The sequence below is a fragment of the Triturus cristatus genome, chromosome 3_2, assembly GCF_964204655.1.
Source record: "Triturus cristatus chromosome 3_2, aTriCri1.1, whole genome shotgun sequence".
NCBI lineage: Eukaryota > Metazoa > Chordata > Amphibia > Caudata > Salamandridae > Triturus > Triturus cristatus.
This window is the reverse complement of record NC_140584.1, coordinates 47,687,184-47,701,578: the sequence shown is the minus strand read 5'-3', so window position 1 is coordinate 47,701,578 and position 14,395 is coordinate 47,687,184. Positions and strand designations below refer to the sequence as shown.

Sequence of the window (14,395 nt, the reverse complement as noted above, 5' to 3'; positions counted from 1 at the left end):
CGCTGTATTACTATGCTGGTGGGACTGCCACAGGACCGCTGCTACTTCCAGGATCCTTGATCCCATGGTGGTGGTGCAGCAGTCAGAGGCCATATTATGCTGGCATTGCAGCTGCTGCACCACTATGCATATTATGAGGTTCCTCACCGCCCTCCTTTTCATGGCAGTGAGCCGGCCATGAAATGGGTGGCCGTGAGAAAACTAAGGGAGGAGTCTGCAGGGCCCCCTGGTGCCTCTGTGCATGAGGGTGCATGCAGGGGGGCACATTGTGAGCCCCCCTGTCTGTATGCACCCCCATTGTTCCTGCACGGAACGAAATCCACAACATTATGCATTTCAGTACATGCAGGTACGTGCTTGGCAATCCCATTGCTGTGCCTTTCTAAGGCTCACGGCCTGGGACCGCCAAATCACTACCCGCCAGACCAGGAAAAAACTCATAATTTTGGTCGTCGGCGGAAGGCTTTGGCAGTGTGGAAACTGGGTGCTGGCATGGCACCTGCTGCCACACCACCTAAGTATAAGGCCCTAAGTATTTACAGATTTTTATGCTATTTCCTCAAAAACTGCTGAGCGGATTACACCAAAATAAAAGAACATGGTTTCTGAGTAAAGTTCTAACTTTCTGCCAAATATGGTGTCATTTCACCCATCCATTTTTTGTGTATTGGAGAGCAATGTTTTCTATGAAAATTAACATAAGAAATCACAGTTAGCACCCCCTACCTTTTCCTTCACCTTCTCTTGCATATCAACACTAAACCTTCCATGAAGGAAACAAGACGGATACACTTTTTTGGGGAAAGTTTCATGCAGATTTGTCCAACCGCATCAAGTTTTTTACCGAAACAAAAAAACTTCTCCTATGGAAACTCTGACCTAACGATAAATAAACAGTGGTAACCCTGACCCCCAGCATGCCTATATAAAAAATGTTTGTTCAAATATGCAAATTATGCTGCAAATGTGGTAACTCTATAATTATAACGTAAATGCTGTAATCACAGAATTGCATAAACTCATTCACCAGTTATTCATGAAAGGGAAACAAAAACTAAACTTTTGAATTCCAAACAGTGCCCTTTGAGTTTTTGATTTCTTTAGCCATTCCCTGCACCAGAAAAAGCTGAATACCAGAAGGGTCAGCTGCAAGCTCTGTCACCAGAAGCTGAGCCGTGGCCAGAAAGAACTCTACTTAATAGGCATCTTTCCAATGACACAACACAAGTGGAAGGATGAGAAGGGGTACTCGAAGTACTCATGGCAAAGACAGACTGCTGAAGCAGAGGACATCATACACCCGCTAAACATTCTTGCTGAGGTGCTGCAACAAGTTGATTAGGACAACAGTTCGCAGTGGCGTGGCTAGAGCTTCTGGTGCCCGGTGCTATCCCTCAGATTGCCGCCCATGGCCGGGGAAAAAGGATGGCGAGCAGCGGGGGTGGACTGGCAGGGTTTAAGTTACAACGCCACTCTCTACTTCACTGTAGGTCTCCTTGCAGCCCATCTACTCTTGTGCCTCACACTCAGGGGGTTAATATCTTCGCTATGAAATATGTATTTTCTGCATCAAGAGAAAGCAGTGAGGAAACTGAAAGCCAGGTGCAGGGGAACATTTCACACACAAAGCACTGTTCCCATTTCTGGCTGAGGGTCACCAACAAGAAAACAATGGGGGTGGGGTGGAGGGGGTGATAACAGCCTCATCCATTACAGGTAATGTTAATGGCGGAAACTCAGTTAAATCTGGGATGCAAGGGCGTCAATGTAATGCATTCCGGTATTTACAGTTGAAAAAATACAATATTCCTATCTACCTAATGTCTTGGGTCTCGTTCGCCCTATATAGAACTCAACTAAAAAAAAAAAGATCCAGCAGAGGACTGTCACCTCAGGGTTAAATAGAGTTTATTTGTAGGAGGGCCCAGTGTGGTTGGAGTAGTGGTAGGATAGAGAGAGAGTGAATGCTTCTGCATGCCAACACTGCAAAGAACAGTCAGCAGAACAAAAACATTTATGGCAGTGTTATTTATTTTTTGCCGGGCTAGAGTTTTTAAGTGAAAGCCAGGATTGTCTTTGTATTATACCCAATATCTGAAATCCAATCATTTTAGGAAGTTGCTTACATAAAACTGCTTCCAACATATTTTTCCAACAGATTATGAACTTTATATCGGTGTTCATACTGGTGTGTTTTATTTCGCACTACAGATTTCATATTTATTCTGCGTATTATGAATCATAATATTTTTGGGAAAGGAACAAGCAACTAATGATTTATGATGTTAGGAAGAAGGGTAAAGATGTGGCCATGTATTATGAGAAATAAACTACCCTCTGCCATAAGATTGCTGCAGATCACATCAGAGTTCTGACTTCATAGGGCAATTCAGCTCTCAACCTTCTTCTATACGTACTTGGGAACTCCTTGGTGACTAGCAGTTGCAGACATATGTATGTCATCTTCAAACCACTTTTTAAAACTGAAAGAGGCAACTGATAGGCCTCACCAACCTGCCAAAGAGATTTGTGTGTAACCTGCAGGCTGCAGGACAGAATTCTAGGAAGAAGATGAAAACCTGAAAGTTCAGGGTTGCACTTTCAGTAAGACAACTCGGAGGGTAAATGCACCTTCAGCAGAGATCGCTTTGTCACCTACAGGTTAGAAGTCTAGTAAGACGACTTCGTGAGTTAATGCACCTGCCGTAAAGATCTGCATGTAACCCGCAAGTGACAGCATCCAATCCAATAATACAAACATGAGCGCCATGCCTTTGGCCTAAGGTACCACACATTGAGTGGTGAGAGATCATTTGCTTTGCGACTTGCACAATTTCAGTGGCATCTCAGACATGATCTGCGCCATAACTACGTATTTCCCGCCGGAGCGTCACTTTTTTCCCATTTAAATCGTGCAGCTTCAGTACAAATTACCCATTGAGCCAACATCCGCAATATACCAATATCACCAGCTCATTAGACGCAGCAGCACAAGATCTCTTGCGCTCAGCATTTAATATAACCGGGCTGCCCTCCTAATTTCATCCGTTTGCTTTCCATTTAGAACTCTCTTCAAAGTGCCAAGCATTCATTTTCACAGGAGACCAGCAACAGGAACAGAGATGTATAATGCTGGGCATCAAAACTTGTAGTAATATAGAACGCCGAGTTTGACAATTAAAGATCGCAATTTGCGATGCAGGGCGCGCTACGAAATTTGTTTTATTTATTTCATTGTTTACTTACCTCCAATTATCCATATTCCGGTTTTTAGTACCCCCCACGCTGCCCCTCCTCCGCCCCGCCTTTCCACCCCACAGAACTCCCTCCACGGGCCGCGGCTGAAGATCACGTCTTTAGAGTCGAGATGCACACATTGATTTTTACACATGCTATCACTGTGAGCAGATTATGCAGTGACGGACTGGCTGCTCAGAAACACCCGCTGCACATGTGCCCACCGCCCCCAAAATAGTGCCGCCTGGGGCGGACCGCCCCCACCGCGCCCCCCCCCCCACCTAGCTACGCCAGTGACAGTTCGTATGTAAATATGTGCATGGAGGGCAAGAGAAATGTATGTAGGGGAAAACAGAACCTAAGAATTAAGACAGAAAACATAGAACAATTTTATAAGGAATTCCATTTATTAAAAAAGGTAAAAATGTTTTAAAGCGAGGTTGGCTACCACTGGTGGCATGAGTACAGGGCCTTTGGCCATGCACAGTGGGGTTTGAATACAGTGATGGCTGTAGCAAGGCCTGGCCAAGGTGCAGGCCATTTTGCTAACCCAACAGTAAACAGCCAAGGAGGCGAGTCACCTGTGGCAATATGGCCTGACCATGTGCATAGCTGGAGGACATGCGCAGTGGGGAGCAGAATAATTTAAATGAAGCTAGATGCAGTATATCAACAAAAGAAACAAAGATATTGTCTGAAAAATCTACAATTGAAGTGTAGGTATGGCTAGAATTGACAATAACAGTTTAATGTATGTTTAGAAAACCTCTGAAATTCACTTGAAAAGTATAGTTAAAATATAGTTATGGATATGAGTAAAAAAACAAAATCACTGAAATGAGTCAGCTAGGGTTAGCTGTGCAATCCATAACTCACAAAACAGCCAATTCAAACCCTAACTCACACATTAAAGGCAGTACTTATGACCTCATAATATTTATATCAGTAAGTAACAATAACTACAAGAATAACATCAATATGTAACAGCACAATCTGAGACTAATGAGTAATAGTATAATCATATCTCATTTATAAAAGTAAAGGTGATGTGTTTTGCAATCTGACGTGTGTGTAAGTTCATTTATGCATTAGTAAATGCATCAGTCACATCAACGGTGAGACTAGGAACATTGCATTTAGTGTGCGAGTTATGCTTTGCAGGACTGTTTGTGTGAGTTATGGATTGCAGAGCTCACAGTAACTAACGAATTGCAGTCGTTTTTAGGTTATAATTCATAGCAAGACTAGTTTTTTTTACTGCATTTCAAAGATTTTTAAACATATTTTCAAAGTCTATAATCAATATTAAACATAATCTCATTGTAACTGTAGTTTTATAGTGAATATTACATGTTATAAATACTTTCAGTCCCTTTCACTGTCATGAGCAGGGTTTTCTGAAAGTGATAACCCACTGCAAGTGTGTCACAATGGTGGTTAATGAAACTCATAAACTACCCTTGTAACATACTACAGCTGCAGTGCGTCACTCACGGAACTGTCACCCACCATTACAAATCGAATTTTATTTCAATATTCTTTTATTGGTTGTATTTAGACTATTCAAAACAATCAATAAGTACATATGTAGGGACAAAAGAGCGAAAAGAAAAATACATAAATAAAAATAAAAACCTAGTACAATAATGATTAAGCAGAGAAGGCAATATGTCAAGCCAGGAATTACGGTCTGGGTAAAATGACAGCCATAAGTACAAGTAGACGTATGATTGTGTCAGTCGCATTATATAATCACTGGCAAATGATAATGTACATATGCACATTCCATAAGAAGAAAAAAAGAATACAATATAACAGAATATATATCCAACGATACGTATCAAATGATCTAAGGTATGCATTGACAGTGTTTATAGGCTATTAGGGTATAATGAGCTAGCGTAAAGGCTAAGTGATTAGTTGGGCAGGCCAGGAAACGTGATTCATGGCGGTTTGTGTGATTTGAAATAACGATCTAGGCTATCCCACATGTGTCCGAGGGGGGGCTTCCAAGGCGAGTTCTGGAGGGCAATCGAATTTTAAAATTAGATGAGACTACCTCACACGGTTGCCTCAGGGATGTAGTTTACAGAGGGAATTACATTAATGAGTATTAGGTCGTTCAGTGTGGAAGGTACTAATCAAAAGACTACTAATTTTAGAAAGCTGAAATATATAACTACAGGAACGAAATTATAACTATCTTGAATTATATTATTAAATTATATAAAATCTCAATTTTTGTACTGATAGGGCCTTATTGCAATATTGCAGAGATACCATTGCAGTCTCGGGACTGACCAACCTCTGGTCGGCAGTCCTGACACCGCTTGTACAATGAGACCGCACATGGTGCGGTCACATTCTCCCATTTCTCTATGGAAGCTTGTACTGCGGCCGTAAATCGGTCGTAGCACAAGCTCCCATAGAGAAATGGGAGTTTCTGTTAATCCCTGCACCGTGAGACCTGCTAGGAGTCTCCAAAGTCATTTTCCGACAGGCTTTCCATGTCGTAAAGCCCAACATGGAAAGCCTGTCGGAAACCGACATTGTAATCCCGATGGTTGAAGCGCCGTCCTGAGGGATTACGGTGAAGCCTCCGACTGGCTGATGGACTCCTTGAGCCCATCGGAATCCAGCCTGAATGACTTGCCGGTTTCACTTTTGAGCACCTGCATTGTAATGCGGAGGTCGGAAGTGAAAACAACAATGTGACTCGGAAAGCCTCTGACCTGCGGTCGGAGCCTTACTGGGTCACATCATAATGAGGCCCTTAGTGGGTTATCATACTCTCAAATAGTGGAGGGGTATTAGAAGTATATATGTATATATTACTTAAAATTGAGATGGGTAACAATCAATAAAGGGGATATTTTTCCTCAGGATTCTGAGTGACATAGACAACCTGAGCTTCGCTCTTGTCTATAACATCATTCAGAACACCTTAGTGAAAAACAGCTCCTTAATTGATGGTTACCCAGGGCTTTAAGTGGGCCGGGTCCTACTGGTGCTCAGCACCGGCAGTTTTAAAAAAGGGGCATCGAAACAGTAGTCTCTCGGGCTCCGCTTTTATGCCCATGCATTTGTATGCACTGACCTCGTAATATGAAGTTGCAAACTTGGCTCATGTTAGGTGAATGCCAGTTCTGCCTCCACCTCCCTCACAAAACGGGTAAATGAAATGTAACTGGAAGAAGGAAGGCTGGTATGCTTTTAAAAGGCATCCTGGACTCCACATACCCCTTTTCTCTGCTCGATTTGAGCAACATGCTTAGAATAACTTTAGAGCCTCCTGCAGCTGCACAGCTGGATGTCTTGAGCTTTAATGCTTGTGTAGTTTTGGAAAAACATAACCATCCCTAGACAGACATGTATTAGAATAAGGTGAGTCACGACTGGCCTTGTTTTAAGTAATGCTTTCAAGAGCATGCATGTCCCCTTTTTGTCACACCTTTTCCTCCTCCTCACCGCCTGACACGGCAGAGGGAGGATGCCTGGATAGATTCATACATGTATCTTGGTGCTGGAGATAACATCTTCCGGGTAGGGCAGACTTAGCCCTAAATCTAATTGAATGTGATGGCATCCTGGGTGGAAAGAACATGTGTTGTTTGTTGAGGGGCTGGGGGTTGTTGCACTGTGTTCGCAGGAGGTGTGAGGAGTGAGATAGATGGGAGGAGGGCAGGGGGTTGATGAGGTGCTAACAATTATGATGAGGTACATTAAGGGCTGATTACAAAGTCTTTAACAGGGCCCAAGTGAAAGCAAGTGGGATGAATGAGCTGTTGTTTCCATGGCATTAAGCATCGGGATATTGGCGCCCTAGACTAGGCCCAACTTGCCTATTCCAGACCGGCCCTGCTTTTGGGGTCAAGCAAGTCAGTAATCAAATGCAGTAGCAGTTTAGCTTCCAGGCTAAGGCTGCGCCCAATGTGAGCCATCCCTAGGTGAATATTAAACTGTGATAAATGTGGGGTAAAGAAAACATGTTATGCTTGGCATGAGCCAGAATTCGGTAAATTCCACTTATTTCATTTAATAATGTATGTGGAGTGGAGGAGAGACACATCTATGGGCACTCATTGTCAATGAGTCCTGTTCATTCATTTATTGACTGGCTCTGCCATTGTTCAAAGGTGGGCAAGAAAGCTTGGAGTGTGTCATGTGCCTTACTACACGCTCACCAATGAGATGGATGCTTGCCTTCAGCACACTGATGCCTGCGTGCTATTTAAGCAGTTGCACAAGATGTTAAGGAAATGGCGGGATTTAAAGCACTAAAGCAAGCCAAGCTTGCCATACCCCCACCCCTTTTGCGTCCTCCAAAGACGATGCGCATTCGGTTCCTGCTTGCTCACGATCCGAAATGACATGCAAATTGTGCAACAAACATCACGTTTGAATTTGATAGGCTGTATCCAACATTTCTAATGTATTTGTTTACCTTAGTGCATCATATTATATCACTACATTAAAAGACATTTATTAAAAGTGAGAGTTTTAAAGATGCACTGTCATATATTCCTGCCCACCCTGGTAACAGTGCTACTAGTGAACTAAGAGAAATGTGAGTGTACCCTATTTTTGGCATCAGTTATTAAGCATGTAATAACATTGTAGTTTTAAAACAAACACAAAAGAGGTTTTTGTACAGCGTACATTCTGATTAAGCCCATGACCATAATCGTGTAAGGAATGCCTCTTTAATATGTTTGCCTCACTCTTTTTAGAGACCCGCCAGTTTTCCCATCCCACAACAGCAGCGGCTGGCACAGGTAAGTGCGGTGGGGAGGGGTGGGGTGTGGTGGGAGGGGAAGTCAACAGGCAACAGAATAGGTCAAATTAGATAAATACATAAAACCTATTCCGTTGTCTGTCGACTTGACCGTCGCCCCGCTCCACCGCCCCACTGCGCTTACCTGCACCGGCTGCGACTGCTTAAAGCCCCATGTATATTTCAATATATTATATCATTTATGTATCTGTATATAATATTTCAAGGCCTACCTGGATTTGAGGCAACTTTGTCTTAAACCTGGTAAAGTCAGATCGATGTCCCTTTAGGTGGAAGTGTGGGCACACAAATGTGTTGCCATGCTTATGTTCATGTCCCCACTTTACTGACGACCAGGACTAGTAGTTTTAAAAAAATATATATTTTCGGCTTGATATACACTATACATGTCTGAGCTCCCACATCACAATTTCCACCTCCTCTGGTGGTTCTAATATCATAATCAATTGTGTAGACAATCTCACTCCCAAAGGCATAGAGGTGGCCTGTCATATGAGATAAAAGTGATGGACTGTGAGCTATGCATGGGTCAGAACATCCCACAATTTTCTTAGCTGCATAACTTGAGTACATTAATGACCCTGAACTTCGAGGGCTTCTGAGTCCCACCGAATGCATTTAAGAGCTTCTAATGGGCTCTTTCAATATTCCATAAAAGACGCTCAAGTACTCTCTATGCTAATGACCGCTACAGGGATCTCGGAAACGCCGAAAAGGCAGCGGCCCATGGCCTGTTGTGCTTTCATGAATGTTTGCATCACAGCCCATTCCCTAGGTTCCATTTCTGAATCTGGACGTCACACTTGGAAGCATGCCAGGGGATATTTAGATGTTTAATAGTAAAATGCCCACTTGAAAGAGAAAGTTTAGGCGTCCCAGCAGCAGGTGATTTTTCTCTTTTCTCCTTTTCTATTTCAATCACTTTTAACAACGCGTATATCATGAGCACCCACCCCCTTCAACCACCTCCACAAATTAAGCACTAGTGAGAAGTGGAGAAGTAAGAGTTCTCAGTTCTTGTTACCATTGTGCTTACATGTTTACAACCCACAAAGTGTGGGGAGTGTGAAGGTCAGAACAGTCTCATTTGAAGAACTCTGGAAGGGATGCACCAAAATCTTGTCTTGCAGACACTTTGGCACCAAGTCATGATGCATTTATGCAGCATCTACAGATATTTGAAGTAAGTGATGTCTTTTGAGGGCAACCAATGAAATGCCCTGCTTGCTGTGATCAGAGAGTCCATTCTGCCTGCCTGACTCTAACGTTCTATACTTTTTGAAGAGGTGAGATCTTTTAATTTGCCATTCCGAGACAAAGTATTTCAATCACCTACTCTAGAGTTAACTGTGGATGATTTCAGGATAAACCTCAATTTGGTGGAGAAATTAACTAAATTATACTCTTCAGTAATGTTTGGTAAATCATTCCATGCAGTATTGCAGTATTTCAATAGTTTACCTAAACCTCATTACAATTTGCAGTTCCTATATGTATGGTGTAGCCCTGCATTGTACGACTAGTCAATGTAAATATTTGCCACACCTGACATTGTGTACTGCCTTTTGATCACATGTAAAGCACTTTTAGCTGATACAATTTCCTCAGAGAGTTGATTACAGAAAAGTATGAATAATTACTGACTCCAGCCACTCCTAACACTACAAAATAATATTTGAATACCTTTGGATGAATAATAGGGATGTGCACATTGTAGATTACTTGATTGAAGTCTTGCGTAGATCACACTTATTGGGCTACCTGAAGTTCGCACTTTCCCACTTTTTGTATGTTTAGGCGTGGTGTAGATGTTCAATGTAGACCAGAAATATGTACAGCCAAGTGTTCATTGGTGCAGAAATGAGATATGCCATTTTCTCAGAGAAGAGTCTCAGATGTTCTCGTCTATAATTGTATTGTATTGTAATTGCATTTATATAGCGCTTACTCCCCTGATGAGGTGTCAAAGAGTTTTTTCGCGAGTAGCACGCTACTCGGGAACCCATAAAGGATAAGTGTTGAATTAGTATAGTGAAATATGAAAGTAATTTGAGTGGTGGATAGGTTAGTCAGTTATTTGGATTCAGAAGGATAGTGGAGGTATAGAAGAGGGAAAAAGGTTTGCATTTATATAGCGCTTGTTACCCCTGATGGGGTGTTTAAGCACTTTTTTGGCAAGTAGCACGCTACTCCAGAAACCCATAAGGATTTGTGGTGAATTAGTATAGTGAAATGAGTAAATCTAAATCACCTAAGAAAATCTAAGCTAAGGGGGTTATTCTAGAGTCTACAGGATCTCACAAATCAAGGCATTGCATAAAGGAAACAGGGCAGAAGATTAAACAGTAAACTGTCAGCATTGTAGAAGCTCAGTCAAGAGTCTTCTTGGGTGAGGGTAGTCAGTGTTAGCCTAAGCCACTCCCAGTAAAGAATCAAGGGACGCATAGAGGTCTGAACCTCTCAAGGTCCAGGGAAAAGTAGGCTAACCTCAGGCAGTGTAGACTCCAATTATTCACACTAAAATCGTTCTGGTAACAACCCTCTGTTCTCATCATCAATGGTCCATTGTCTTTCTCCACTCTCATGCTGCAGACTGCAATATTTGCAAATATAATATCTGGACATAAGAACGACATTGTCTTCTTATACTCCGGTTAAGTCTTAACACTGCTGAATAGACCTTTCAGTTGATGCTCTGGTTCTCCATGTTCTTTCATCAAGGTCTTCTTCTCAGGTTCCCTCTCTATCAATAGTACAGTAATGTATATTTTCTCAAACTAACATTGCATGTGAATACCTGCAAGAAAAGTCATGTTAGCAGAAATTGGAAAACAGTATTTTAAGAAGCAAGGAAATCAGGCATAAAATGTCACTTTAGAATTTTAAAGCAAGAGTGCACTTTTAAAAACAAATAAAACAAGTAAATACAAAATGTCAGTACATTAAATTCATATGATGTGGCATACAGTAAAATATTAAAGGTATACGAGTAAATGTGTCTAAGAACTACATTTTGAAGCAATATATAAAACATTAGTGCACACAACACATAAACTTTTGTTGTTTCCAGAGTAAACACATTCTAAAGAAATGAGGATGATTTCTATTCAATCATGTAAACAGTAAATGTCCTTTAATGTATGAAGGCACACATTATGTAAGTCGATTTCATCTTCATCCTGAGTACATATATACCAAGTAAGGATGGTTTATTAATATCCCATTTAATACAGTGTAATCACATAGTTTGAATAAATTCACTAATCCTTTTGTAAATGCACTCTAGAAATACTGGCAAGTGCAACACTTATTTTAATATTTTTAGAACGCACAAGAAACATGTACTAAGTGCACATTTATACTATGAAATTGTAATATGTAAAGGTGTAGCCAAAATTGCGCTGCACCAGTTTTTAATAGACTGCATGCTTAATCACACTTTCCAGCTCACTCTTGCATCTGCCTGAATTATGGCTCTTCAACCTCTATGAGCAGCAACCTCTCAAGAAGACAGAAAGGATGCAGACATGGTTTTTATAAGAATATGACAATCCTTCAGGAATGCTGGAAGCTCAGTATTTTTTTACAGTTTTCTTCCAACCAAAAATAATTTTAATATTTATGATAATTGCTACATGAAAGAATAATCCTGCTAAAATCGTTTGGGGTGGCAGGCGGGAGGATTCATACAGCTCTCTCCCTATTAGGATGATCCATAATGGAAAGGCATGCAGTGATGTAATATATTAGTGGAAAAATGTGTTGCCTTTCTGGGACCATATTACAGAACATGCCCTAAGGGCGCAACAGGCATGTGCGCCTGCTGTGCATGCCCCCAGGGCGCATTGGTGTTACAGAAAGGACTGCAGACGCTTGTGTGGCCCCTTCTGTAATAATGAAAGTGCTGGTAAACATGTAGCGCTAGCTCTTTCTCAAGAGGGCATTCCCTCATTTGGAAGGGGGCATGGCCCAATGTAAAAGAGGGAATCCCTTTGCCTCTGGGCCGTAGTATAAATGTGGCCACAGAGGCAAAGCTGCTGTCAGGAGGTGCACTGACTTTGCGTCACCTAAAAGTTGGCACACTGTCAGTGCGCCCACTGATGGCAGCCCTCTGGAGGGGTCCCCTTACAGGCAGGTTCAGTCACTCATTACACACACCTGCAATGGGATCTCAAATTCCTTGTTAAGTTGCAGGCAGGTAGAGAAACACAGAGCAGCTTTTAAACAGCTATTCAATTTTTCTCTTGAATATGCTGCTCTGGGGGCAGTGCAAGTTTGCGGCTGCCCTGAGGGCAGTGCATTCTACATGATAGGGTGCACTTTTTGTGTTTGCACCTCCACACCTGCTTGAAGGTGCGCTGTGGCTAAAACATGAAAAGTGTGTCCTATCTATAACAGGGCCCCAGGATGCAATTTCTCTAGTTTCAATTCCCATGATCACTAGCGACTCAAGCATCATTTGCCTTGTATAGAGTTACCAATTTTGCTGTACCTGGTATCATGCTTCCTTTAGAACAGATTGATTGTGACGGATAGAACCTGGAAGCTCCTACTTCGGCTTTTTAAATGAAACTGTCAGGACAGAGGCTCTAGGTGTGACCATGACTGGCATTTGTTCCCTTTTCATAGAAGTGATCCTACAGATCTTAAAAAGTATCTTGCACAGCAGGACTTGCCAGCACATGACATTAGTGTGGACTTGTTAAATTTCCTTTCTCAAATCATTGTTCCATGTCTCTAGATAATGTGAGCCAACTTTTTCCTTACAATATTGCCCGGATGTCTGATAAAGGCTCGACTGGGGAAAGATTGATAATAGAAATTTTGTTTCATAGGCAATGGAATTCCTGGTATATTGGCACATCCCACAACTTATTTTGTTGCCAATTCTGATGTGATGTAAAAAAAATACTCTGAAAGTTCTGCATTTGCACATAGCTCCAAAGCTGTTCAAGCATACAGTGGTTCAGTGTCTGCTCCTAAAATATTTTCTGGAAGTTAGCTGATTCAGTAAACTGCAAAACAGCAGTAGATGGGTACTTTCCCCACAGAAAGCACAGCCATGTAGGATAATGTGGACCTTGGTAAATTTTATTTCTAGATGTACAAAACCAGTCCTCAAGTTCTGTGTTTGTTGCTTTTCAAGTGGTGTATGATTTGTGGATCCCCTTTTTATCTTTCTTTATGTGGTGTTGTTACCACACTTGTGTGAAATAGTGGAACTGCTTTTTAGTGGTTTGACAATTTTCTGCAGAGGATTTGGATCAGGTGGCCAATCTGTCTCTTTTGTTAGATTGAAGTTACCTGAGACTATTAAAAACATATTCAGAATAAAATAGGAGTGAGAACTTCACAAACAGCTGATAAACTGTAAAACACATTACTGCATTTGTTGTCTTGGAGTTCTGTTTCCAGTTAATGTTTGATCCCTCTGAAATCTTATCCACAATTTTCCATTGCATTCACATCTTCAGTGGAATTTCTTTTGTCCTGAAACATTTATAAAGCCTCCTCCTTTCTTATTGCCAAGATCTGTGAAACACTGTGTTTGTTTTCTCATGCAAGGCTTTTCTTCAGAATCAGCATCTAATATGGCATCAGCATATCGATGCACAGAGATTGTGGTTTGTCTTTCAGGCTACCAAAGGGCTGAATTTTTCTCTCTTTTTGTTTATCTGGTCAAAGTAATTGCATGGGTAGAAATACTAGCCTGCAGGGTTCCGTTTAGAAATGTTTCATGGAGAGAATGTGGTTAGATTCTGTTTTCAAGATTGATCTCAAGGTAGTTGAGAGTTTAAGGGGCTAGACATTAAATGATCTGTCTCTGTTTCAGTCTCTATAAGCCCCAGTGATGGATAGGTACAAATGTGCTCATATTTAGGTTTTTGTAGAGCTCGATTTGTAAATATTTAAGTGCCAATGCCTAAGATAATCTGCTGCATCTAGACCACCCACAGCCCCTATCACTACTGCCAAATGGCAGTGACAGTATTACAGACTAACCACCACACATAAAGAAGAGTGAAATTTTGGTCTACCGCAAGTTACCCCAAGCTGTAGATATGGCCTGGACATGTGAGTTGTATCATTTTTGTAAATATATTGAATTGCTAAACAGTGCTCAAACAAAACATGGTGTACTCTCATAAACAAGTGCAATCTTTAAAAATAAGTATCAGTGTCAAACATCAGCACAAATTAAGCCTAGTTTTGAAATGATGAGAGTTTTGGCATGTATTCAGAGGCTATATTTCAGATGGCCTTTCCATTGTGCACAATGTTTTAAATGTGATGATTGTGATGATTATTGATTCCACAGGAGTATGAAGAAAGGCTGGTTTTACATACATACTTTTGGTGGAT

The 14,395-nt window shown here is 41.4% G+C and overlaps 1 protein-coding gene across 1 annotated transcript in view; it reads left to right on the top strand.

Annotated features, from left to right (window-relative positions):
- Nucleotides 1-14,395, top strand: part of LOC146856783 (opioid-binding protein/cell adhesion molecule-like) — a 1,126,851-nt gene that overhangs the window by 1,009,317 nt on the left and 103,139 nt on the right. The gene's annotated exons all lie outside the window — the stretch shown is intronic.